Source organism: Eurosta solidaginis, chromosome 1, assembly GCF_040869045.1.
Source record: "Eurosta solidaginis isolate ZX-2024a chromosome 1, ASM4086904v1, whole genome shotgun sequence".
NCBI classification, from domain to species: Eukaryota; Metazoa; Arthropoda; class Insecta; order Diptera; family Tephritidae; genus Eurosta; species Eurosta solidaginis.
The window spans coordinates 104,308,728-104,335,356 of record NC_090319.1 but is presented as its reverse complement, the minus strand read 5'-3'; the positions used below and the strand labels follow the sequence as shown (position 1 = coordinate 104,335,356).

General features: G+C 38.7%; 2 long non-coding RNA genes across 10 annotated transcripts; one reads left to right on the top strand and one right to left on the bottom strand.

Annotated features, from left to right (window-relative positions):
• Positions 1-8,935: 8,935 nt before the first annotated feature.
• Positions 8,936-10,767, bottom strand: LOC137237104 (uncharacterized). Its single transcript, XR_010948824.1, has 5 exons — positions 10,638-10,767; positions 10,237-10,578; positions 9,896-10,183; positions 9,658-9,836; positions 8,936-9,602 (listed from the first exon to the last, which is right to left on the bottom strand). It is a non-coding gene; the product is annotated as an uncharacterized lncRNA (long non-coding RNA).
• Positions 10,768-17,241: 6,474 nt separating this feature from the next.
• Positions 17,242-25,914, top strand: LOC137236648 (uncharacterized). Of its 9 annotated transcripts, none has more exons than XR_010948542.1 (10): positions 17,242-17,259; positions 18,096-18,161; positions 18,223-18,700; positions 18,765-19,245; positions 19,306-19,535; positions 19,593-19,936; positions 19,990-20,486; positions 20,544-20,694; positions 24,342-24,666; positions 24,725-25,914. It is a non-coding gene; the product is annotated as an uncharacterized lncRNA (long non-coding RNA). The 9 variants fall into 9 exon arrangements; XR_010948541.1 differs by lacking the exon at positions 17,242-17,259 and adding an exon at positions 17,266-17,430; XR_010948540.1 differs by lacking the exon at positions 17,242-17,259 and adding an exon at positions 17,266-17,531.
• Positions 25,915-26,629: the final 715 nt, after the last annotated feature.

Sequence of the window (26,629 nt, the reverse complement as noted above, 5' to 3'; positions counted from 1 at the left end):
CTATTTTGTTTTTGGGTGTAAGAGGCCTAGCTTTCAAAGGCGAAAGTATATATCTTGGTGAACGAAACAATGGACCATTTTTGGGCATCTAAGATCTCATAAGCCATTATGATTCGATACTTAGAGATCATTTGGAGCAAGTTGGGATTTCACAACAGCAGCACAAACGTTTACAAGTTCACTATCTTTTCCCAGACATTCAGAACGAGTTTATAGAAATTTGTGCAAAACACGTGAGGGATACTATATTAGATCAAGGCAAGAAAGCCAAGTATTTTGCTATTATCGTTGATGCTATGCCTGATGCTAATCTCTTCTACGTTCATTTTGCGCCAACTCTATTTCAATTCGAAAGCAACAAATTTTACAATTCAAGAACGGTTTTTAGCTGTCGTGAATTGTAATCAAAAAGCTAGTCAGAAAATCGCTGATATAATTTGCCATACTCTAGGTAAACATGAAATCCCATTAAAAGATTGTCGTACACAAGGGTACGATAACGGCGCCAATATGAAAGGAGCTTACAACGGAGCACTACATCACATTCTCGACAAAAACTCGAATGCGGATTACTCGTGTTGTGCAAACCACAGTCTCAATTTATGTGGTGTTGATGCTGCAGAATGTTGTGCGGCTGCAATTACTTTCTTCGGAGTTGTACAAAAATGTTTTACTATTTTCAGCAGCAGTCCACAACGATGGGACATCTTCAAAAAAAAAATGTACCGAGCTCTCTTCATAGTCGTTCACCCAAAAGCCAAATTTGACTGCGCAAGCATACGGCGATGTTACCGGCATTCTCAAGTACATCAACAAGTTCGAATGTATCTTGCTGTCCTAAATTTGGTTCAAAATACTGACTATCATTAATGAAAGAAACGTGGTTCTCCAAGCTAGAGACGCCACCATAGATGTTGAGGTCCGACATCTAGATGCCTTATTAGATGATTTGAAGTTGATCAGGAACCAATGGGAAACAATTTTAAACGAATGCAAAACCGTTGCTATTCAATTGAATATCTCGCCAAAACTTTCCGGACATTCGAAAGAGAAAACCCAAAAGACGTTCTGAAGATAATTTAAATGAGATGATTACGGATGATTCAGAGTCTGATTTTAAAAACAATACATTCCTGGTGATCGTTGATTCGACACTGGCATTAATGAACGATTTGCAGCTATGAGAAATTTGAGCGAGACTTTTTCCTTTTTGTGGCAATTTGAGGACATGGATGAAACTACGGTTCGGGCGAGCGCAGCAAAATTTGTCGAAAAATACAAGTCGGACATTTCTCAAAGCTTAGAATGCGAAATAATTCACTTGAAACACATTTACGAAGCAAATTTTTATAAAGGTCTGTCACCATTGCAATTGCTAAATGCCATTTATGTTTAAAATCTGTATACAATTTTCCCCAACATTTGTGTTGCTTTACGTATCTTTTGTACTATACCTATCACTGTAGCTAGTGCAGAATGTTCCTTCAGCGTCCTTTCAAGAATCAAAAACTTTCATAGATTCGTGTTCATCTTAAGAGCGAGTTTTAGGACTTGCCACGCTTTGTGTTGAATCCGTTTTGGCAAGACAGTTTAATTTTGATATTATTATAAACAAGTAAGGAAGGTTAAGTTCGGGTGTAACCGAACATTACATACTCAGTTGAGAGCTATGGTGACAACATAAGGGAAAAAAACCATGTAGGAAAATGAACCGAGGGAAACCCTGGAATGTGTTTGTATGACATGCGTATCAAATGAAAGGCATTAAAGAGTATTTTATGAGGGAGTGGGCCATAGTTCTATAGGTGGACGCCATTTAGGGATATAGCCATAAAGGTGGATCAGGGTTGACTCTAGAATGCGTTTGTACGATATGGGTATCAAATGAAAGGTCTTAATGAGTATTTTAAAAGGGAGTAATCCTTAGTTCCATAGGTGGACACCGTTTCGAGATATCGCCATAAAGGTGGACCAGGGGTGACCCTAGAATTTGTTTGTACAATATGGGCATCAAACGAATGGTGTTAATGAGTATTTTAAAAGGGAGTGGGCCTTAGTTCTATAGGTGGATGCCGTTTCGAAATATCGCCATAAAAGTGGACCAGGGGTGACTCTAGAATGTGTTTGTACGATATGGGTATCAAATTAAAGGTATTAATTAGGGTTTTAAAAGGGAGTGGTGGTTGTTGTATAAGTGGTCGCCTTTTCGAGATATCGCCATAAAGGTGGACCAGGGGTGACTCTAGAATGCGTTTGTACGATATGGGTATCAAATGTGAGGTGTTAATGAGTATTTTAAAAGGGAGTAATCCTTAGTTCCATAGGTGGACGCCGTTTCGAGATATCGCCATAAAGGTGGACCAGGGGTGACCCTAGAATTTGTTTGTACAATATGGGTATCAAAAGAAAGGTGTTAATGAGTATTTTAAAAGGGAGTAATCCTTAGTTCCATAGGTGGACGCCGTTTCGAGATATCGCCAAAAAGGTGGACCAGGGGTGACCCTAGAATTTGTTTGTACAATATGGGCATCAAACGAAAGGTGTTAATGAGTATTTTAAAAGGGAGTGGGCCTTAGTTCTATAGGTGGACGCCGTTTCGAAATATCGCCACAAAGGTGGACCAGGGGTGACTCTAGAATGTGTTTGTACGATATGGGTATCAAATTAAAGGTATTAATGAGGGTTTTAAAAGGGAGTGGTGGTTGTTGTATAAGTGGTCGCCTTTTCGAGATATCGCCATAAAGGTGGACCAGGGGTGACTCTAGAATGCGTTTGTACGATATGGGTATCAAATGTGAGGTGTTAATGAGTATTTTAAAAGGGAGTAATCCTTAGTTCCATAGGTGGACGCCGTTTCGAGATATCGCCATAAAGGTGGACCAGGGGTGACCCTAGAATTTGTTTGTACAATATGGGTATCAAAAGAAAGGTGTTAATGAGTATTTTAAAAGGGAGTAATCCTTAGTTCCATAGGTGGTCGCATTTTCGAGATATCGCCATAAAGGTGGACCAGGGGTGACCCTAGAATTTGTTTGTAAAATATGGGTATCAAAAGAAAGGTGTTAATGAGTATTTTAAAAGGGAGTAATCCTTAGTTCCATAGGTGGACGCCGTTTCGAGATATCGCCATAAAGGTGGAGCAGGGGTGACCCTAGAATTTGTTTATACAATATGGGTATCAAAAGAAAGGTGTTAATGAGTTTTTTAAAAGGGAGTAATCCTTAGTTCCATAGGTGGACGCCGTTTCGAGATATCGCCATAAAGGTGGGCCAGGGGTGACTTTAGAATTCGTTTGTGCAATATGGGTATCAAACGAAAGGAGTTAATGAGTTTTTAAAAGGGAGTGGGCCTTAGTTCTATAGGTGTTCGCCTTTTCGAGATATCGCCATAAAGGTGGACCAGGGGTGACTTTAGTATATGTTAGTACGATATGGGTATCAAATGAAAGGTGTTAATGACTATTTTAAAATGGCGTGGGGCTTAGTTCTATAGGTGGACGCCTTTTCGAGATATCGCCATAAAGGTGGACCAGGGGTGACTCTAGAATGAGTTTGTACGATATGGGTATCAAATTAAAGACATTAATGAGAGTTTTAAAAGGGAGTGGTGGTAGTTGTATATGTGAAGGCGTTTTCCAGATATCGACCAAAATGTGGACCAGGGTGACCCAGAACATTATCTGTTGGATACCGCTAATTTATTTATATATGTAATACCTGCCAAGATTTTAAGGGTTTTTTATTTCGCCCTGCAGAAATTTTTCATTTTCTTCTACATAATATGGTAGGTGTCACAACCATTTTATAAAGTTTTTTCTAAAGTTATATTTCGCGTCAATAAAACAATCCAATTACCTTACCATGTTTCATCCCTTTCTTCGTATTTGGTATAGAATTATGGCATTTTTTTCATTTTTCGTAATTTTCGATATCGAAAAAGTGGGCGTGGTCATAGTCGGATTTCGTTCATTTTTCATACCAAGATAAAGTGAGTTCAAGTAAGCACGTGAACTAAGTTCATTAAAGATATGTCGATTTTTGCTCAAGTTATCGTGTTAACGGCCATGCGGAAGGACAGACGGACGACTGTGTATAAAAACTGGGCGTGGCATCAACCGATTCCGCCCATTTTCACAGAAATCAGTTAGCGTCATAAAATCTATGCCCATACCAAATATCAAAAGGATTGGTTAATTTTTGTTCGACTTATGGCGTTAAAAGTATCCTAGACAAATTAAATGAAAAAGGGCGGAGCCACGCCCATTTTGAAATTTTCTTTTATTTTTGTATTTTGTTGCACCACATCATTACTGGAGTTGAATGTTGACATAATTTACTTATATACTGTAAAGATATTAAATTTTTTGTTAAAATTTTACTTTAAAAAAATTTTTTTTTAAAGTGGGCGTGGTCCTTCTCCGATTTTTCTAATTTTTATTAAGCGTACATATAATAATAGGAGTAACGTTCCTGCCAAATTTCATCATGATATCTTTAACGACTGCCAAATTACAGCTTGCAAAAGTTTTAAATTACCTTCTTTTAAAAGTGGGCGGTGCCACGCCCATTATCCAAAATTTTACTAATTTTCTATTCTGCGTCATAATCTCAACTCATCTACTAAGTTCCGTCGCATTATCTGTCTTTTGTAATGAATTATCGCACTTTTTCGGTTTTTCGAAATTTTCGATATCGAAAAAGTGGGCGTGGTTATAGTCCGATATCGTTCATTTTAAATAGCGATCTGAGATGAGTGCTCAGGAACCTACATACCAAATTTCATCAAGATACCTCAAAATTTACTCAAGTTATCGTGTTAACTGGCGGCCGGACGGACGGACATGGCTCAATCAAATTTTTTTTCGATCCTGATTATTTTGATATATGGAAGTCTATATCTATCTCGATTCCTTTATATATGTACAACCAACCGTTATCCAATCAAACTTAATATACTCTGTGAGCTCTGCTCAACTGAGTATAAAAATTTTGCAGCGAAAAAAGCAAGAAAAGCCACTCTTTGATATCCGAACCTTCTACATTGAATAATTAAAATTTATAATCATCATTAAATTTATCAGAAATGTATTAAAATGTTACCAAATAACTAGAAAAGATTACTTGAAACAATATGTGGCTGTTAAAAGAGAACTTTAATTCTACGTTACAATAAAACAGTATAAATAGTAAATATTCTGTGTTAATTTTATTTTCAGCTCTTAGTCCAAAAATGATTTGGTTGATGTGGCAAAAATTTTTTTTTGATGTAATCCATCAATAATGATTCATGAATGAGACGCCATTAATTCAAATTAATCAAATGTATTAGTGGATTTTTTTTTGTTTAGTCCCGGATTTTCTCTCTACGGCCCTGTGTATAATATATATAAATCCGATACAACCGATTGTTCAGATAATATTTCACAGGATGTTTACATATAAGGCATACAGTGTTGTCTGAAAAAATTGTTAAGATCGGTTGTATATATGTATAATATATGTACACCCTATGCAACTGGTTGATCAGATTTTATGAATCTTTCAAATTTCAACACATTACTGTTCAGCTTCATTCACGAAAGTATGAGTCATATCCTTACTTGTTCCTTTAGTGTTTTGTTTTAAAAACTTGGTGAAATTGGTGAAGCAAAATCCATTGCAAAGCATTGATAAGTTTTGAACGGTTAAAAAGATATAGGTACCCATATCGGACCAATTTCCGACGTGAGTAATAAACGGCCTGATATTCTTATATAAGTACCCTGCCATCGCTGATATTTATGACAATCGGAATACGACAAATATCGGCGGCTGCTTCGCATATCTCTAGTAAGGCATCGAGTTCCGGGCCTCCCGAAATACCGGGTTACAATCCAGGATGTTCGGAATTACTTCAGGATCTCATATTGCAAATTTAAGTTTCTTTAGTTGGTTTATTTTTCAAGTTTCAATTTGAAACCATAGGGTCCACCTGCAGAACGGCAAGCTATTTTTTTTACCTCAGAGTTAATTTCAAAAATGTTTCAAAAATGTATGAGTTTAACCCATAATGTTAGGTTAACTTTGAGTTACAAAAGTTAGCTTGCCGTTCTCCAAGTGGGCCTTTTCTTGGTAAAGTATAGCCTTTGTGAGACGTTTCAAATTTCAATAATCCGATTTCAAAGGAAACAGCCATTTTTTTTATTAAACTTATATTTGTATACGTTACATAATTATTTTTACACCAAAATTCAAGGTAACAGTCTCTGGATTATCGCGAAAAATACCGAGATCCCTGGACTGTGATTTTTTAACTGCAAAAGATTTTCGGGACTCGATATTTTCAGCAACCTCTGGGGAACAAAAAGTAGGTAGATCCTGGAATCGATATCCTTACTAAGTACTACTCGAGCGGTGAGGGCGCTTTGCAAAGATTTTGTCTGAAAAATGAGAAACTAATCTAATTAATTTTTACAGCAATCATCATGGTTTTTAAACTGCGGAAAAAAATTAATTGTATATACTTCCTTTATTTAGTTTTAAGTATGTTGATTTATAATCATTTGTATTTAATTAGCGAGCTTTGCTCATATGGCTTTATACAATGGTTTTTGTTATTGATATTAGAGAAAAATTGTAAGTTTACAAACGGCGATGGTTACTACCCTGCAAAAATTTTTGGATTACGTGTTCCATTTTCTACATGTTGGAGTACGTTTGCGGACCACCGATCATTGATCTTTAGTACTTTGGCATATGATACTCTGTGGGTGCTCCATGGAGTATTACATTGAAAGTACTTTGGAAAGTACTCTCACGTATGTAGTCTATGGAATACTCACAAACAAAGCGAGAGTGGGATCAGCTACTCCTCTCCTAGGACATCGCAATGTTAATTGGAGCACATTTTTTGTATGAATACAGATTAGTTTTGGAACACTCCTATACTCCTAAAGGAGTATTCCTTACACTATTTATGGACCCTGCAAAAACGCTCCACGTCATTTTACGGTCATTGTGACTTTCTGCAGCGGTTATATTCATAGCCACGTTTGCATGGGCGTGATGAACTTTTGTGACCAAATTTTCCGTTTCGTTCCTATTAATGTGATCGTGCATTCCGCTCCCACTTATAGGATGTGAGCATAGCACTGTTCTGCTCACACACGGCACAATGCTCGTCAAATGGCGGTCATTTCTTCAGTCATTTCACTCTACATTTTCGAGTGTTTTGACAATAAACTTTACTGCGGTTTTATCATTTATATAACCGCCATATAACTTGAATTTTACCTGCCGATTTACTTTACCTGGAGCAGCCACATGAATAAAATATGAACCAAAAAAATTGAATTTTCAATATTTATTATTTTCAATATTATTATATATGTACATGAAATTGGAACTTATATTAATACAATTTCGCCTCGCGAAACCTGATATTGTCACCAACCAAATTATCGGTCACCTTATTTAAAACATGGCCGCGCCAAATGTCGACCATATGACATTACCCTACCGACTGTCTTACACCTTAAAATTTTGGGTGTGACTTTCGATCAGGGGGCCTACTCTGTATTGCGATGCGAAAGGCAGTGCGATGCGAAAATAAATTGCGATGCGAAAGGTAATTGGAACTCTGTAGCGCTATCGTATCGCTAACAATGTTGCTTTTTTATTTTTCGCTAATTTTTTGCTTGAGTATGCATCACTGACCAAACTCAAAGAAAGAGAACAAAAGAAACAAGGCGATTACAATTTCGGAACGATTTTTGGAACGATTTAAATGAAGAAAGGATTGATTTAAATGAAAAAATCCTCCCAGTTCAGAAATTGAACTGGAAGAAGTGAACGTGATAAATACAGAAAACGTGGAAAATCATAGAATGGGAAATATTGCTAGTTGTATCAGAGAACAAATAAACAATGACATGATTTCCAATAGAAATGCTTTATAAAAAAGTGGTTTCGTTTTAATTGTTATTTATTTATGTATTTTAAGTCCACTAGGATTACAAATTGTTGCTTTTGTGTTTGTTTTGTTTTTTGAGTTGTCCTATATATTTTTAATATAAAGATATCAATTTATAAAATCATCAATTAATACTTACATATTTGAACAATGCGAATGCCTATTACTTGTAGCAAGAAAAATGCGAAAATGAATGCTGTTTGACATTCGCTTTCGCTTTACAGAGTGCCGGCAATGCGAAAAGGGAGAAAAATTGCGAATGGGCAAAATGTGAATGCGAAAGTCAAAATATACATGCGAATGTCAAGATACAGAGTACCGATTTTGCGATTTCGCGTATTTTTTCTTTCGCATCACAATACAGAGTAGGCCCCCAGGATCTACATCTTGGAGAGCATGCACTAGTAATTGTAACGAAAATCCATAGCTGTAACAAATATTTAATGTAATTCGATAAATCGGCTGTACTTGGGGTAAATATAAATAGACGTTAGCATGGTACGCGTCTCAGATATGGTCGCCAAGCCTAAAGGTTATTCACTGGAAGAAAATACAGGCCTGCCAAAATGCTGCCCCCAAAACCGCTACGGGCTGCCTTCTTATGTCCTCGGAACACCACCTGCACAATGAAGCGAGAAAACTCCCAATAAGGGAAATAAATGAAATGCTAACCAAACAGTTTCTGTAGAATACTCAGAAACCTGGGCATCTCAACAGACATCTGATTGTTGATCCAACACCGCTTAGGGGCTTAAAGACTAATCTCCGTAAGCATTATGAGGAAATACGACACCTGAGAACTCAGCCGTGTGAAGCAAAAAAACACAAGCAGGTCCTCAGTGAACTCCACACACAGGCGTCGTACCTTTAGGCAAGGAATTGCCCGGTGAATCCAGTACTCAAAAAACAGTACCCAAACTTGCGAAAGAGGACCGCATACTCCCCAGGGAAAAGCGAGTCACTCTGGATAGTTGTGATAGTTCTGGATACTGTCACAGGTTAAACTCTTACCTATCCAGAATCAACCCCGACATACAAAATATATGCCCCGCTTGCAATGTGTCCCCACATGACACCAATCATCTCTTTAATTGTAATGTGGAACCAACGCCTCAAACACCCCTTTCATTATGCTCCACCCCTGTTGAAACAGCAAGTTTCCTTGGACTCCCGTTAGAGGATATCGATGAAAATTTGTGATCGGTCGCACCTATTAGATGGGGCGAAGCACTGCTACAACAACAACAACCATCTCGGGAACGATTAATATCATCACTTTAAACCTTCTAAGCCATCCCGCCCCACCCCCTATTTCCACGAGGAACTTGCGACGTTACTGATCAGTTTAACGCCTTACAGGTAGTTGGAAAAAGAAACGGCATATACGACCAGAAGGCACTAGAAGACGATGCCTTAAAACTACAACCAAAAGCAATAATTTTCATTTCACTGACACAAATTTTATAGTTTTTTCTTCCGGAGTTGGACACAATCTTTTCATAATATTACTCAACAATTTAAGAACAAAAGAATCATGCTTAATTGTACGCCGCACAATCATTATAGCATCATCTAACGAAGCTCAGTTTCTTCCAAAAATTGTTCGGCACCGCCACGTAAAATCAATGTATATGTTCTAGCATTAACGCAACCTTTAAATAATTATAAACTATAAAAATGAAATTAATGTCAAACCCACTATCAAACCTTGGAAAATGTTGAAATGTTCACCACCAACTTGACTTTCTTCAAAGTAATCACATTGACCCAAAACACTTGAATTAATATCATTAGCTCTAGTCATAACAGCACCACCACAAGCTTTCATTGTACGTTTCAAATCTTCTTGTGGTACACTAACAGAGCATTTCACGATCTGCAAAATACTGTGTACCAAAATCACCAATTGGTAGTTTAGAAAACACAACATTGGCGCCTTACTTACCTAGTTTATTGTACAGGAGACGCCATTCAGCATTAACAATTTTCTGATACTCTTGGACATTGGAGGACATTGCTGTGGCAGAGCATTTTTCAAATAAATCACTTTGTTGTTCCTTTGATTGGCGCTTCGACATGTGCAGCCATGTCATATTTTGGTCATGCATAATTATAATGCTTTACGTATAGCTTTAATGATGATACATGCATGCACACCTTCCTCAACATATGGTTTAACTTGTTTTAAGATTTCACTTGCTTAAAGTACTACTGAAGTGGTGCCATCGCCGACCTGATAAGAGAAACATTTATATTCTACACATTCTAATATAACAAAAAACGTACCTCAGCATTTTGAGATTTGGCGATGTCTACTAGACTTTTACGGCTGGATTCACAATATCCAATAGTTTCATAATGGTTGCCCCATCATTTGAAATTGTGGCCTTACCACTGGAATCAACAATATGCTTGTCCATACTACGTGAACCCAATGTAGTGCGTACAGCGTCCACAATTGAATGCGAGGCATTGATGTTGGATATGAGTTGAGGTTTACCTTGAGAGCTATCGGTACCCAAACATTTTTTACACAAATACTCTTGTACCCAATACAAAGTTCAGGACGTTCATATTTATCGACACGCTGTCCGGTGTGGGCCAAATGTTGGAAATATGCAGTTGGCACTGTTGAGAAAAAATATGGATCAATGAACACAAGTAAAAGTGAAAGATTTTTTTTTTACCATCTCTTGTTACTTTACACATTATACATTGGAAACGACGACCAGCATCTACAAGTTGCATATGAGCCTTGCAACGATTACATCTAATTGCACCCAATGCACCAACATTTACCATGGGTGGCTCATATTCATAGTGTACCTACCCTGCAAAAATCGTGTGACCAAAAACGCACACAGACACACGAAATTTTGACAGGGGTGACGATTTGGAATGAAAAATTCTCCAAATGAAATAGCATGTTGACAAATTTAGCTTTCCCACAATGTATCGTGCTCTCTCGCACCTATTATTTTTATAGGGATAGCAAAATACGTCATTTTTGCGTGCAAAAAAATCCGCCATTTCTAATTCAGCAGATACAGCAAAACATTTGGTGGCCCATTCCTTCCCTAACCCCAAATGTGAGTGGACGTGTCTGCGCGCCAAAAATAAAGTGGTCAAATTAAAAAGCAATAGAGTGCCTTTTGAAAGTTTTTGACGGAAGAAAAATAAAAAAATATATATTTTGTGTCGAATTGCGATAAAGCTGCATACAAGCGTAAAGAAGCGAAAATAATTAAGGCCCTTTGGCAATGATTGTGCTAGAATAGCACAAAAGTGCACGTGAGGAAAAAAAAAAGTAAAAAAGTAATTTCACCTCTTTTAAGTGTTAATTGCAACAAAATTTCGTGCAAGCAAACCTCAGGTGAGTTATCTGTTTGGCCCAACCCAAACTGTGCATAGCTGGTAGACTAGGGCACCAGGTTTTGGCTCCATTTCCATTATGTTAAATTTAAACGTAAGGAAAAGTAAACCTGAAGCGGCGTCCTCGTTTTCCAAAACGACGGCGTCACCGGGAAAAGACAAATTTGTATCGATGAATACAAAAACTAATAAAACAAAAATGGAAAAGGAACCAAAAATGATTAGAATCGTTAAGATGCAGGATTTTACTTCAGTAAAAGCCCCCTTAGCATCCAACGAAAAAAATAGTGAGGTTAGGAAAAAGGTAGAGGAGAAAACAAATAACACGATGGCTGCCACCATTAATAACGGTACACAAATCACAAAACCAAAAAGTGCAGATACAGACATAGATGACACGAACAACGGACCTATACAAAACGAAAACACAAATACACTTTCATGTGCAGAACAGGGAAGTACAGCCGCGGAAACCATTTTATACCCACCTGAATACACAGGTACCTTTTTTGTTCTTGTTGACTCATCTGCGTGCGCAGAAATGACAAATGAAAAAACGACAAATGGCTTAAATCTTTTCAGCATTTTAAAGCACATGAAATAAGAGACATTGACCTTATTTATGCCTTAGGTAAAACTCTATACAAAATTCTGTTCAAAAGCGCGGCCGCAGCCAACAACTTTCTTTTAAACGCGAAGGTGAAAAAAAAGAACCTGAAAGCATTTGTGCCTAGATCAGCCTTCGAAACCTACGGAGTAGTTAGGGCATTCCCACAAATTACGACGATAATGAAATAAAACTTCATGCACAATCTTCAGTGCCAATCAATTCGGTTAGGCGGTTTATGCGGAAAAACCATGACGACAACACCCTGACAACTACCAAAACAGTTAAGCTAGGGTTTATTGGTAAAGACATACCAAATGCGATAGTTTTAGACTATGTAAGACTCCCAGTCGATTTTTATATCCCTCCCCTGCGCCAATGCCTAAAGTGCGGTAGGCTTGGCCATATCAAAAAGTCCTGCAAATCCAAAGAAAGGTGCATTAACTGCGGCCTCCCATAATGTAACGAAGATATGTGCGTCAAAAAATGCATTCTCTGTGCAAGCACAGACCATATTGCAACTGACAAGGCTAAATGCATAGCATGGCAGAAAGAACAACCATAAACTGGGTTAAAAACGTCTCAAAAATGTCTAGGCGTGAAACTCTGGAAACATACTTCGCGGACAGGCCTAACCGCTTTGACATCCTAGCAAGCGACGACGAGGAATTTCCGAAACTCCCGGACACAAACAACACCACGAAAGACAGGGACCGAACAATAAACAGGAAACTTACCAAAATCAGATACAGCACCATTGCATCAAGAGGTAGCGCGGAGGGAAAAAGCAAAAGACCGTCCAACGAACATAGGGAAAAGACACAAACGGAACCAGTCTACAATACACCAGAATACCTCAGGGGAAGGGTTACGGAAATAGAAAGACTGTTTCACGAACTACTGGAAATTTTACAAAAGGAGGGGGTTAGGGAACATTTGGGAGGGGCCTTAGATAAACTGACCAAACTGAAAGAAAAGTTTCATGCCAATGCACTAAACGGGGACATTATAGCTATACAAACAGGGACCGTAGTCCAACTAAACTAAGACATCATGACTGGCGCAATGAAAATTATGCAATACAACTGTCAATCCCTTAAGGCAAACATTAATACAGTAGAATATTATCTCAATCACAACGAAATAGGGATAGCCTGCTTGAGCGAAGTCTATTCAAACCATGAACAACCACATAGAAAAATCATAAATTATAATATACTGGAAAAAAATAGAAATTGCGGATATGGGGGCGTCGCCATAATATTAAAAAAAACAATCAAATTTCATAAAATCAACTACAGTACTGACAACGACATACTTATTGTCCGCACCACCAACCTCAAACCAAATTTAGTTATATGTGCAGTATACTTCCCACATTCGATTTTAATAGAGCCATTCAAAGCAGAAATGGACAGACTCCTTTCCTTTCTCGACAACCACGAAAATGTACTAATACTCGGCGACTTCAATGCCAGAGCTAGGATCTGGGGAGACTCAACACAAACATGCAGAGGCAATAACCTACACAACATAATAGACGAGCATAACTTTTTATGTCTTAATGACGGTTCGCCCACGTTCCAAACAGACTTAACTTCAAACACAGGATCAGTTATAGGCCTATCGTTCTCCAACTGCAGCATACCCTTTAAGTGGAAAGTAGACAATGTCAGGTTGGGCGGAAGTCACCACCTCCCAATCATCATTGAAACTGTTGCAATCACAATGTCCGGCATAAAGTTCCGCTCCAACAAAAAGCTCATGGAAAATCTCAAACACATGGAAATAGAACCGGACATTGATGAAATCCACCAAAAATTCAACCAGGAAATTAAAGCTGCAACGCATGTCATTAAAGAAAACAAATCCCCCAAAGTCTGGTGGAACGAAACCGTTGCAAAAAGTTATCGATTCCTTAAAATTGCCTATCAAAAAGTTAAACGTCAACCTTCCCCGGAAAATTTTCAAATTCTTCAGGACACCAAAAAGGAGCTTAAAAAAGACGTCAAAAAAGCCAAAGCCGAAAGCTTCGAACTTAAAATTAAAGAACTCAATGAAAACCCAACAACAAAAGACTCCTGGAGATTTGTAAAGGCATTGAGAGGAGATTTCAAAAACTCGAACAAATTTGAATGGTCCCCAGACAATGACAAGGATTACCTTCAAATCCTAAAGGACCAAGTACCCATCTCCGAAACAATGCCAATCAACAGTGAAACAATACCAGACAATTCGCTTGCAATCAGCTTTGATGAACTAAAATCCATTCTGCTGAAAAAGAAAAAGAAATCTGCCGGTGGAGTTGACGGGATAACATATGCAATGTTGAGAGCCTTACCGGATCCAACACTCAACAACATCAGAACAGTACTTAATAACGTTTTACTAACAAACAACATCCCTGAAAAGTGGCGTACCACCAAGATAGTCCCGATCCCTAAGAAAGGAAAGGATCTAAGTGACCTGAACAACTTTAGGCCTATAGCCCTCATACCCGTCTTTATCAAATGCATAAATCTATGCATTAAAGACAGAATTTCCAACCTTCTAGAAGAAGAACAAATACTCCCTAAGCACACCTTTGCCTATCGGAAAAACAAATCCGCAACAGTCTGTATTAATTACCTCTTGCACGAAGCTGCAGTACTCAAAAGTAGAGGTCTTAAAGTCCTCATCTGCTCAACCGACATCAGCAACGCGTACAACTGCGTTAGCATAAAACAACTTAAAACCATTCTGGAACAAACCAACATCCACGATCAATATATCTGTTGGATCACAAACTTTCTGGCCTATAGGAATCTTCAGTTAGGAAAAGAAAAAATCACAACGAACGAAGGTCTTCCACAGGGAAGCTGTCTGTCCCCGTGTCTCTTCAATATATATACTAAAAATTTACACACCATTGAAGACTCCAACACCAAACTGTTCCAATTCGCTGACGATTTCATCATAATGTCGTTCCACCACAACCTTGAACAAGCTTCAAATAACCTGCAAGCTAAACTCAATGAGTTCGCAAGCTGTTGTCAACAACTAAACTTATCTTTCAACCCGGACAAAACGAATGTCATGGCCTTAAGCCAAAGTTCCAAATCCATCTTTGACGTCACATATCAAAATAGACCCCTTCAACAGGTACGAATAATTAAATTTCTAGGACGAAGCATAAGTGCATCCCTAGCTGTTAGTGAGCACTATGATGATGTAATAAAGCAATCCAGGAAAAACTCGAACCTCTTTAAATCAATAACGTCCATCAAGTCTGGGCTGCACCCTCAAGTAGCACTAAATTACTACAAAGCCATAGTACGTAGCAAAATTGAGTATTGCAGAACGTCCACATCCCATTGCGCCAAAACAACAAACAAAAAAATTCAAACGTACCAAAACAGCTCCCTTCGGAGAGGATTAGGCCTAACCCCTGCAACCCCAGTGCCACTTATATATGCAATTTCAAACGAACTCCCACCTACTGAAAGAGGAAAATGGCTCACGGCTAAAGAAATAATTAACATTGTCTCTCGGGACCCCAATTTCATGCAACTTCTAGCGAATCAGCCTAACGTTAAATCTAGCTATAGCCAAACATACAACGAATACAAAGAAATTTTCGACAGACTGGAAATGGTAGACACAGCTGTACTCTCTCCCAACCTTAGAGTAACAACATCAACATTACCCGACAAAAAGTCTAACCTGCCCTCAAGTACAATAAAACCGATATATGCCAGCATTCTAAACCACTACGTAACGTACAACTACAGCATATTTTTCACAGATGCATCTGTTGGCACCACAGCCACAGGCTGTGGAATATATAACCATACTGACGAAGTCGAATTATTCTTCAAACTCAATCTTAAATCCTCTTCATGCTTTGGAGAAATTGTAGCGATATATATGGCATTAAAACAGGCTAGAGACAAACAATACAGGAACATCGCAATCTTCACAGACAGCCTAGGGGCGTGCCAACTCCTCTCCAAAGACCGTACACAAAACTGTTACATCTTGAAAATACATGAACTTATACAGGAGACAAACTTCGACAAAGTAGACATAATCTGGACCCCCAGTCATAAAGGCATTACAGGGAATGAAAAGGCAGACACACTCGCAAAAAACGCACTAAACTGTGATAACATAAAACTAGTCAAATTATCTAAAGAAGAAGCCCTCAGAATTATAAAAAATCAAATAATGGACACATGGTACGAAAGAACCATAAATTACGCCAGAGACAAACAAACCCTTTTCGCCATGCTTTGTCCTAACAGACCAAACAAAACATGGTTTCGTAATTGCAATCTAACGCCTAAACAAATAAAAACACTAAACAGAGTTCTCGTGGGATGCACATATGACGGTGCTTACTTACAAAAAGTAGGCATAACAGATTCTAACATATGTGCATGTGGACACATCAACAACTATAAGCTAAATTAAACTTCCTTAATCCTAACGCCATAGCCGTAACCACACCCATATCCATAACCATCTCAATGTGATCGATTAATGGTGCCTTAACCTAAAAATCGTGAAAATTTCATAAAAATAAAGAAAACGCAAAAAATTACAAACATATTCCACAAAAAAATAGTCTCTTAGTCTAACGTATCCAAAACAATGAAGAAAATCTACAAAAAGTTATTAAATTCACCAACTCAAATATTTTTAGGTTATGAATATGGTGAGAAACCAAAAACCAATTGATTGGTTATGGCGTTAGCGTTATGGTATGGCACCATTAATCGATTACATTGATTTCCATAAGGTAGGTTCGATCAGCTGTTTTATCTGGTTATGGCTTTATGGTTATAAGTCACCATTAATTCGCCCTTATATCCACAAAACCTTTGAGTGTAGACTTCTAGAACACGCTCGCACAGGACTAAAAATTTTTACAGAGTGTACCAGCTTTGAACAAGTTTTCCAGGGGTTTGATCCAAATAAGATCACTCAGCTTGCAGTCTTTTTGAAATAAACATTTTATAAACATTTTAAAAAATTGAAAAGAAAAACAGAAAAAACATTTGTATTATTATCAAACACTCGTATCACCTGCAAACCGCTGGTATACCAAAGATGCTAGTACCGTCCACCACATTTCAAATACCCATCCTAAACTCCCTTTAAAAAAAAAAATATATATATATAATAATAATAATAAAAATAAAAATACGCGAATTAATGTACCAAAACTAAATAAGTCACCATTTAAATGAAATATGGCAACATTGTACCCGACATTTTGCAAATAAGGCAAATACGCTTTACAAACATTGCTGTTATCAGAAATACATGGAAGTTATATCTATCTACATGTTCGTGTAGCAAGAAGATTATAATAAAAGGAATCCAACCATCAAAGTCTGCATTTTCGTGCAGAAACTAAACGCAAATCATAAAGCAGGAGGAAAAACCTGGCGTGTGGAGACAAAGTCTCTGGCCAACAAACCCAAACCAAAAAAAAAAAAAAAAAAAAACATTTGGTGGTCGAAAATTTTTTCAATTTTGAGAGTTTTAAATGGAATATCTCCGGAAAGATTTAAAATTAAGAGGGAGTTCTCCAGATCACATATATATATATTTTAAAGTTCGCAAACTTATAATTTAAAAGTTATTTGGTGTTAAAGTTTGCAAATTTCTATACAAATTTTATATGTGTATACTTATATATATGTGGCAGCACAGCTTTGTAATGTCATCAATAAAATATATGTATATATATATATATATATGTGCATGTTGCTACAAAAGCGCGATTGATTTAATAAAAACATTTATAATAAGTGAAAACAATGCAAAAATTAAATGTGAAATATGTATACAAAAATGCAATTTAAGTTTATCGTTGCCAATTTATATAGATATGTATGTGGATTAAGGTTTTGAAAGATGTGTAAATTGTAATTTAAAGTGCTATAGAAATTTGCTAAATTTGCAAACTTTAACAACAAATAACTTTTAAGTTATAAGTTTGCACACTTTAAAATATATATATTTGTGATCGGGAGAACTCCCTCTTTCATTTGATACCAAGTTTTACCCCTAACTCGGGGGGTGCTATTCTAAAGTTTTCCCAAAGTCTTTAATATACAATGATTTTTGCTGTTTATTTCGACAACAATTTTTTATTTGATTTTTGAATCATGGAAAGACATCACAATTATGTAGCACCATGCCGCGAACTATGATAAAAGATGGTGTGTGGAGAAACACTGAGGTAAGCATTTGACGCGACTGGTTACTCTTGGCCGTTTATTAACTAAATTGATAACTTTCAGGATGAAATCCTCAAAGCAGCTGTAATGAAATATGGTAAAAACCAGTGGTCACGTATTGCATAACTGCTGCACCGCAAATCTTCCAAGCAATGTAAGGCACGCTGGTACGAATGGCTTGATCCTAGCATAAAGAAGACAGAATGGTCATGGGAGAAGGATGAAAAGCTTTTGCATTTTGCCAAATTAATGCCAACACAATGGCGTACAATTGCGCCGATTATTTCAGAGGGTTAACTGGCACCAATTGTTCACACCAAATTGTTAGGTCCAGGATTCGCCACGGGTAGGTGAGGTCGGCAATCACAACCCCCTGAATCATTTTGGTCGGCAGGTATGCCGCGGATATATTCTTGGCACTTGTTATTGATGGCTTTTATGATGCCACCAACGCAACCTGGACAGACGCCAATGCTCAGTCAACCACCCAAGCCGGGTCAACCTCCAATACCCGGACACGTCCGGACGTCCTGGTTATAATGTATGTTAATACAACTAATAATTTACAAATTTGCTGATGATTATTTTTGTGTTATTTTCTTTAGCAACCACCTGCACCTATTACTGGTAAATATCAACAGCCGCAACAGTATGATCAAGCCCAACGCCGTTTAGATCCCGATCAGATGCCAAATCCGATAAGCGTTATCATTGAAAATAAAAATAGCGCTGGTGGTGCTTTTATTACTAATGAACAGGGTTTATTACCACCATTGGTGACCACAAAATATGTGGTAGAAGATCAGGGTAACTCCTGTTGTTGTTGTTGTTGTAGCGATACGGTTGCTCCCCGAAGGTTTAGGGAGTGATCGATGTGATGGTCCTTTGCCGTTTACAGATCCGGTACGCTCCGGTAACACAGCATCATTAAGGTGCTGGCCCGACCATCTCGGGAACGATTTATATGGCCACATTAAACCTTCAGGCCAATCCGGTATTTTAGTCGCCTCTTACGACAGGCATACCTACCGCGGGTATATTCTAACCCCCCTGGGTTCAGGGTAACTCCTCGCCACGTTACGTTAGGTATCGATAATCGAAATTAATGTTTTGGTTGGCAATTACATTGATCTTTCTTCTCTGCAGGTCGTCTTTGTATTGCATACCTGCAACAGCTGATTTATTAAAAACAACAGCTTTGTCCATTACACTTACCGTCTCACCAATGGCACGCACGGTTGAGGGTGAATATGAGCCACCCATTGTAAATTTTGGTGAATTGGGTGCAATTAGATGCAATCGTTGCAAGGCTCAATAGCAACTTGTAGATGCTGGTCGTCGTTTCCAATGTCTAATGTGTAAAGTAACAAGAGATGGTAAAAAAAATATTTCACTTTTACTTGTGTTCATTGATCCATATTTTTTCTCAACAGTGCCAACTGCATATTTCCAACATTTGGGCCATACCGGACAGCGTGTCGATAAATATGAATGTCTTGAACTTGTATTGGGTACATGAGTATTTGTGTAAAAAATGCTTGGGTACCGATAGCTGTCATGGTAAACCTCAACTCATATCCAACATCAATGCCTCGCATTCAATTGTGGCACTGTACCTACGCACTACATTGGGTTCACGTAGTATTGACAAGCATATTGTTGATTCCAGTGGTAAGGCCACAATTTCAAATGATGGGGAAACCATTATGAAACCATTGGATATTGTGAATCCAGCCGTAAAACTCTAGTAGACATCGCCAAATCTCAAAATGCTGAGGTAAGTTTTTTGTTATATTAGAATGTGTAGAATAAAAATGTTTCTCTTATCAGGTCGGCGATGGCACCACTTCAGTAGTATTTTAAGCATGTGAAATCTTAAAACAAGTTAAGCCAGATGTTGAGGAAGGCGTGCATGCACGTATCATCATTAAAGCTATACGTAAAGCATTACAATTATGCATGCTAAAATATGACATGGCTGTACATGTCGAAGCGCCAATCAAAGGAGCAACAAAGTGCTATTGGAAAAATGATCTGCCACAGCAATGTCCTCTAATGTCCAAGAGTATCAGAAAATTGTTGATGCTGAATGGCGTATTCTGTAGAATAAACTAGCTAAGTAAGGCGCCAATGTTGTGTTTTCTAAATTGCCAATTGGTGATGTTGATACACAGTATTTTGCAGATCGTGATATGTTCTGTGCTGTTCATGTACCAGAAGAAGATTGGAAACGTAGAATGAAAGCTTGTGGTGGTGCTGTTATGACTACAGCTAATGATATTAATTCAAGTGTTTTGGGTCAATGTGATTACTTTGAAGAACGTCAGGTTGGTGGTGAACGTTTCAACATTTTCCAAGGTTTGACATTAATTTCATTTTTATAGTTTATAATTATTTAAAGGTTGCGTTAATGCTAGAACAAGTACATTGATTTTACGGTGCAGTGTTGAACAATTTTTGGAAGAAACTGAGCTTCGTTACATGATGCTAAATTGCTTGTGCGGCGTACAATTAAACATGATTCTGTTGTTGCTGGTAAGTCAAAATACAAATTGAAAAAAATGTCTAATCTTAGGGCCTCATTCTCTATTACGAAACGAACTTTCGATGCGGATCAGAGACGAATCGCTAGTGTATTTGCACTATGTTAAACAATGGCAACTTATCACTTGACAATTACTTTTGCCTTCCTGTTAGTTAGAAAGGTAAAGACCGAACGAAAATGATAGAGAATACCATTGCTAGACGATATCGTTTGGAGGCGAATCGTTCGTCTGAGCTATCGTTCGCAATACAGAATGAAGCCTTTAAATTGTTAAGTAATATAATGAAAAGATTGTGTCCAAATACCCCCTGCGGGTTAGGGGTCAGAATTTATCTGCGGTAGGTATGCCTGTCGTAAGAGGCGACTAAAATAGCAGATTCAAGGGGCTGTGTAGCGCAACCCTTCAGGTTGCCAGCGCAATATATAGCTTCTCCAAACCCAATTGTCAACCTCACCTATCCGCGGCGAATCCTGTTTCACTAACAGACAAGGATCTGGGGGGGGGGGGGGGGGGGGTGGATAGGGAGGGATGGCCTGAAGGTTTAATGTGGCCACATAAATCGTTCCCGAGATAGTCGGGCTAGCACTTTAATGGTGCTGTGTTACTGGAGCGTACCGGATCTGTACCCGGCTAAAGGACCATCACATCGATAACACTCCCCAAAGCATTCGGGGAGCAACCTTATCGCTACAAAAACAACAACAACATTGTGTCCAAATCCCGAAAAAAAAACTATAAAATTTGTATCAGTGAAATGATAATTATTGCTTTTGGTTGTTAGTTTTGACGCATCGTCATCGAGTTCCTTCTGATCGTATATGCCGGTTCTTTTGCATTCTTTTACATGCATAAAGTGCCGTTAAAGCCTTCCTCACCCTCTCCTCCACGTTGAGCTTCCATGACAGCTTACTGTCTAGGATCATTCCTAGATAATTTGTGCAAGGTTTCTCCTGTAGGGTCGCCCCTCCTAACTTAGGCCTGTTCCAATTAGGGACCTTGTACGTCTTTGTAAACAAGACCATATGCAACGTCATCTGCGTAAACCGTAAGTTTTTCTGGTCCCTCGTAGAATCCCCTAAGCAGCTGGTTAATGACCAGCGTCCACAGCAGAGCTGATAGCACCCCTCCCTGCGGAGTGCTCCTGTCCACTAATTTCGTGGCCGCGTACAATCCCCATTGCGATGTAATCTTACTGCAGTTTAACATGCAGTCGATCCATCTGGGTAAGGCTGGATGTACTTTAACGTAATTAAGACCATCAATAATCGCTCATTTAGAAAGCCCCGGCAATGCTTAAGAAGACTTCTAGAGCATATTCCTTATATTCCAGGGCTTTTTCTATGCCTATTACCACCCTATGCAATGCGGTGTCTACTGACTTGCCTTTGGTGTACGCCTGTTGTGTTGTGGAGAGCAGCTTTTCATCCGCGTTGGACTTTATGTACACATCTAGCAGCCTCTCAAAGGTTTTGAGCAGAAATGATGGTAAGCTATTGGGTCTATAATCTTTGGGATACACGTGACCGATCTTCCCCGCCTTTGGTAGGAAAGCTACACGAGCAGTTCTCCAAGAGTGCGGTACATGATTCAGTTTATGCACCCATCGAATATTATTTTAAGCCATCCCACGACCGCCCTACTTGAAACTTGTAGCATGGCCGGACATGTACCATCTGAGCCCGGCGATTTCACTACCACTACGAGGTCCTCAGTAGTGTAATTAGGCAGCATATATGAATGCAGCTGTTTCCTTACCATTACTACAGCTCGCACCCGTCCTTCCGTTTGCGCATAGTAAACGCCAAATCCGCGCGCGCTAATTCCAGAAACCTTTCCTCCCGATGGAAGCCACGGCTCCTGGATCAGCGCGTTAGGAGGAGGAGTTCGCTCGACGCCACTTTACTGTGTTGGAGGTTTATCTGTAGGACTCGCAGCACCAATGGGCTGCTTGTCCCCCTCCAGCACCTTCATCGGGACGTCGTCGTCCTCCCCTAGCCCTTTTGGTTTAGAGTGTTCGAAGCCCCCTTCAGACTCTTGTACCTGTTGTGCCGGGTGTTCCTCTGTGCGACTCACAGCACCATCTGGCTGTTGGTCCCCTTCTAACACATTCGGAGTGACGTGGGCTACCTCCACCTGTCTTTTTTCCCTTAGGCTTTTGAGGTCCTTTTCGACTTCGCCCACGTCCACGTCCAGCGTGTTAGGACTTTAATACCCGCGACTTCTTTTCCTGAGTCGCATATAAATTTTGCCTAAGGACATTTTTCCAAGCTGCGCGTACAATATATCCTCCGCCTGCTTGTTTATTTGGAAAATGTATAACTGACCTTCCTCCGTAGGCCGAGATACAGTAAGTACCTTCCAATCCTGTGTCGGTATGTTCGGATTCTGATTCTGAAAAAGTCGCATTGTATCCTCCGACTTCATCACGCATGGTATCCATACCTTAACTTTTGGTACCTTGGGGATTTGCGCTTTATCCACCATCTCAAAACGCGCGTTCGTGCCCTGCCTTTGGGGGTTTGGAACCACTTCCTCCAGCCACCGCAAGCTCGCGATGTTGTCGCAAGCTATCATCTTCATACCATTATACCATCCCCCGAATCAAAGGTTGGAAGGAGCTTACTTGGTTATTCCCGCATCATCTTAAGCTCCTTTTCTACAGATCTCCACCTTTCACTAGTCATCTGTTCGAAAGGACTGCTACGATCAACCAGCGCCACAGTCAGTGACTGCTTTGCCACATCACTCATTTTCTCGGGAAAAGCCGGCGTCTTAGCGTTATTTCCCTTGGCACCTCCGAGAAAGCCGGAGTCTTAGCTCCCTCTAGCACCTCCGAGAAAGTCGGAGTCTTAGCGTTATCTCCCTTTGGCTTATCTCCTACTTCCATAGTTGGAACTTCCCTCTGACTCGCAGCCTTCGAGGTAGTTGCTACCTCGCTATTGGGGCCCATCTGTCTTACAGCTTTGGGCCTACTTGTCTTGTCTATGGGACTGCCCTGCGTCGCGGCTCTGGGACCGGGCCCTTTCTGCCATTCGACGCTTCTTCCTCCTCATACCGGTTGCAGAACCGAGGGTTTCTCGCAGCAAACCTTTTGAACTGCCTTCGACCTACTTCTACCGCCTCATGAGCCCATGCCAAGCGCTCGATCTCCTCTTCTGTTGGGTCCACCACTGCTCCCAAGCACGGTCGACATTTGGCATGTTTTAAATAAGGTCACCGATGATTTGGTTGATGAAAATATCAGGTTTCGCGAGGCGTAAAACTGGAGAGATTGAGGAGATAGCTGTTTTTTTTATTACAAAGTTCATCGATGTAGGAAACAATAGCATAGGCGTAGAAGCAATAGTGACTCCTGGTGGTAAAGGTAGCTATTGATATGTAGAAGTTAAGCAGAAGTTTGAATATGAGTTTTTTTTAAGTTATAGCAAAAAAAGCGTTGAGGATTTTTAATATCTTACCAGGTACCTTCGTACATGTTTCTAAGAATGAAGAATAAAACCTATTCAAACTCAATTTTCACCAGGACAAAGCCGCTGAGACTTCGCTATACTTTAACATACAATACGTTACCCCATTTTAGCACAACTATCATTTTTTGATTTTATTAAATTTTATAAAATGTTTCTTCCTCTACAGTTCTATTTCGGTATTGGATGGTAAATATGGCTTTCGCATTTTCTCCATCAATAACTGTGAAAAGGTGAAAGAAATCTATGCGTGTAAATCTCACATATTATCTTGGTCGAGCGTTTCTTCAATAGCTCTCTAGTGGTGATGGTGACAGCAGAGAAACCCAACTGTTTACAAATGTTACACTTCAAAAAGAATCAAAATATCTTCCATTGCGTCTACGGCTCAAATACCCACAGTATATGAATGAATCGGTTGCACGAACTGGGTCTGAATACTGAAACAGTACACATATTCAAAATCGATGAGGAGGCTGTGATGATGGTATAGGGTGAGTTGTTGAATAACATACGAAACCCCTTTAACCCATCTATATATTTGCATTACAGCTAAAGCTTTACAAACAGCAAAATTGCTGGCGCCAAGCAATTGGAAAAGGCAGTGAAGCATTCATAACACTGTACGGATGGTGTAAAGTTAGAAACTGCTGTTGTAACAGCTGCCACCGACACAACGGTCATCTCTACTTCGCCGAGTAGCGGCTCGTCCGACTATCTATCGAAAACAGTATAATCATATCTTTTGCCAACACAGGTTAGCGATGTGCTTGCACAGGAAAAGATTTCAATTGGAAAACAAAAACCAATTAAGAGAGTTTATTTATTGTTAAAGTATTTTCTTTTCTTTATATCAACAGTATTAATTTAAGTTGCAATATCACGTACATATATAATAAGGGATGTGATACGATTGCTGTCGGAATTAGATTTGAAACCAATCAATACTCCTGCTAAGGGTTGTAGAATTATTGCTTGAATAATTAGATTTAGAACAATAATAAGTCTGACTTTATTACAAGTCGTACATTTTTAAGTTCATCAATTACGACAGCAATCGGATTCCACGACACCTTTGAATATTCTTGATTTGAAAAAAGAGTAAACGTAATCTGAATTTCTACTAAGCTTTAAGTTGTAGATTATTCAAATAATTGAAGTTTTTTCTGAAGCTTAAAATTATTTTCTGCTCGCTTAGAAAGTATTTCAATTGGAAAACAAAAACCAATTAAGAGAGTTTATGTTATTATTAAAGTACTTACTTTTCTTTATATCAATTGTATTAATTTAAGTTGCAATATCACGTACATATATAATAAGGGATGTGATACGATTGCTGTCGGAATTAGATTTGAAACCAATCAATACTCCTGCTTTGGGTTGCAGAATTATTGCTTGAATGATTAGATTTAGAAGAATAATAAGTCTGACTCAATTAATAGTCGTACATTTTTAAGTTCTTCAATTACGACAGCAATCGGATCCACGACACCTTTGAATATTCTTGATCTGAATTTCTACTAAGCTTTAAGTTGTAGATTATTCAAATAATTGGAGTTTTTTCTGAAGCTTAAAATTATTTTTTGCTCGCTTAGAAGAGATTTCAATTGGAAAACAAAAACCAATTAAGCGAGTTTATTTATTATTAAAGTTCTTCTGTTTTATATGAACTGGATTAATATAAGTTACAAGTTCATGTACATATATAATAATATTGAAAATAATAAATATTGAAAATTCAATTTTTATGGTTCATATTTTATTCATATGGCTGCTCCAGGTAAAGTAAATCTGGAGGTAAAATTCACGTTATATGGCGGTTATATAAATGGTAAAACCGCAGTAAAATTGATTGTCAAATGACTCGAAAATGTAGAGTGAAATGACGGAAAAATTACCGCCATTTGACGAGCATTGTGACGTGTGTGAGCAGCACAGTGCTATGCTCACATCCTATAAGTGGGAGCGGAATGCACGATCACATTAATAGGAACGAAACGGAAAATTTGGTCACAAAAGTTCATCACGCCCATGCAAACGTGACTATGAATATAACCGCTGCAGAAAGTCACAATGACCGTAAAATGACTAGTAAAATGACGTGGAGCGTTTTTGCAGGGTATACAAGTGTGTTCACTAAGCGATAAACGTCAAAACTACAAACAGCCTCGCTCACCTGATGGGAGTCTCAGGTCTAGAGTCGCATTTTTGGTCTCAACGACAACATTTTTGTCTACCAATCGTCTCGACTATTTCAATTTTTCAATCATTCGGCGCATTCGGTAATGGTATCCATTTTGAATTTGCTGTCATTCCGAATGCAGCGAGTGCCTGTCAGAATGCTTGACAGATAAGTCAACACACTTGTACTTGTACACTATGCTCATATTCACCCTCAACCGTGCGTGCCATTGTAAACTTTACCAAGTAGCGCAACTAACAGCTGATCGCTCCAAA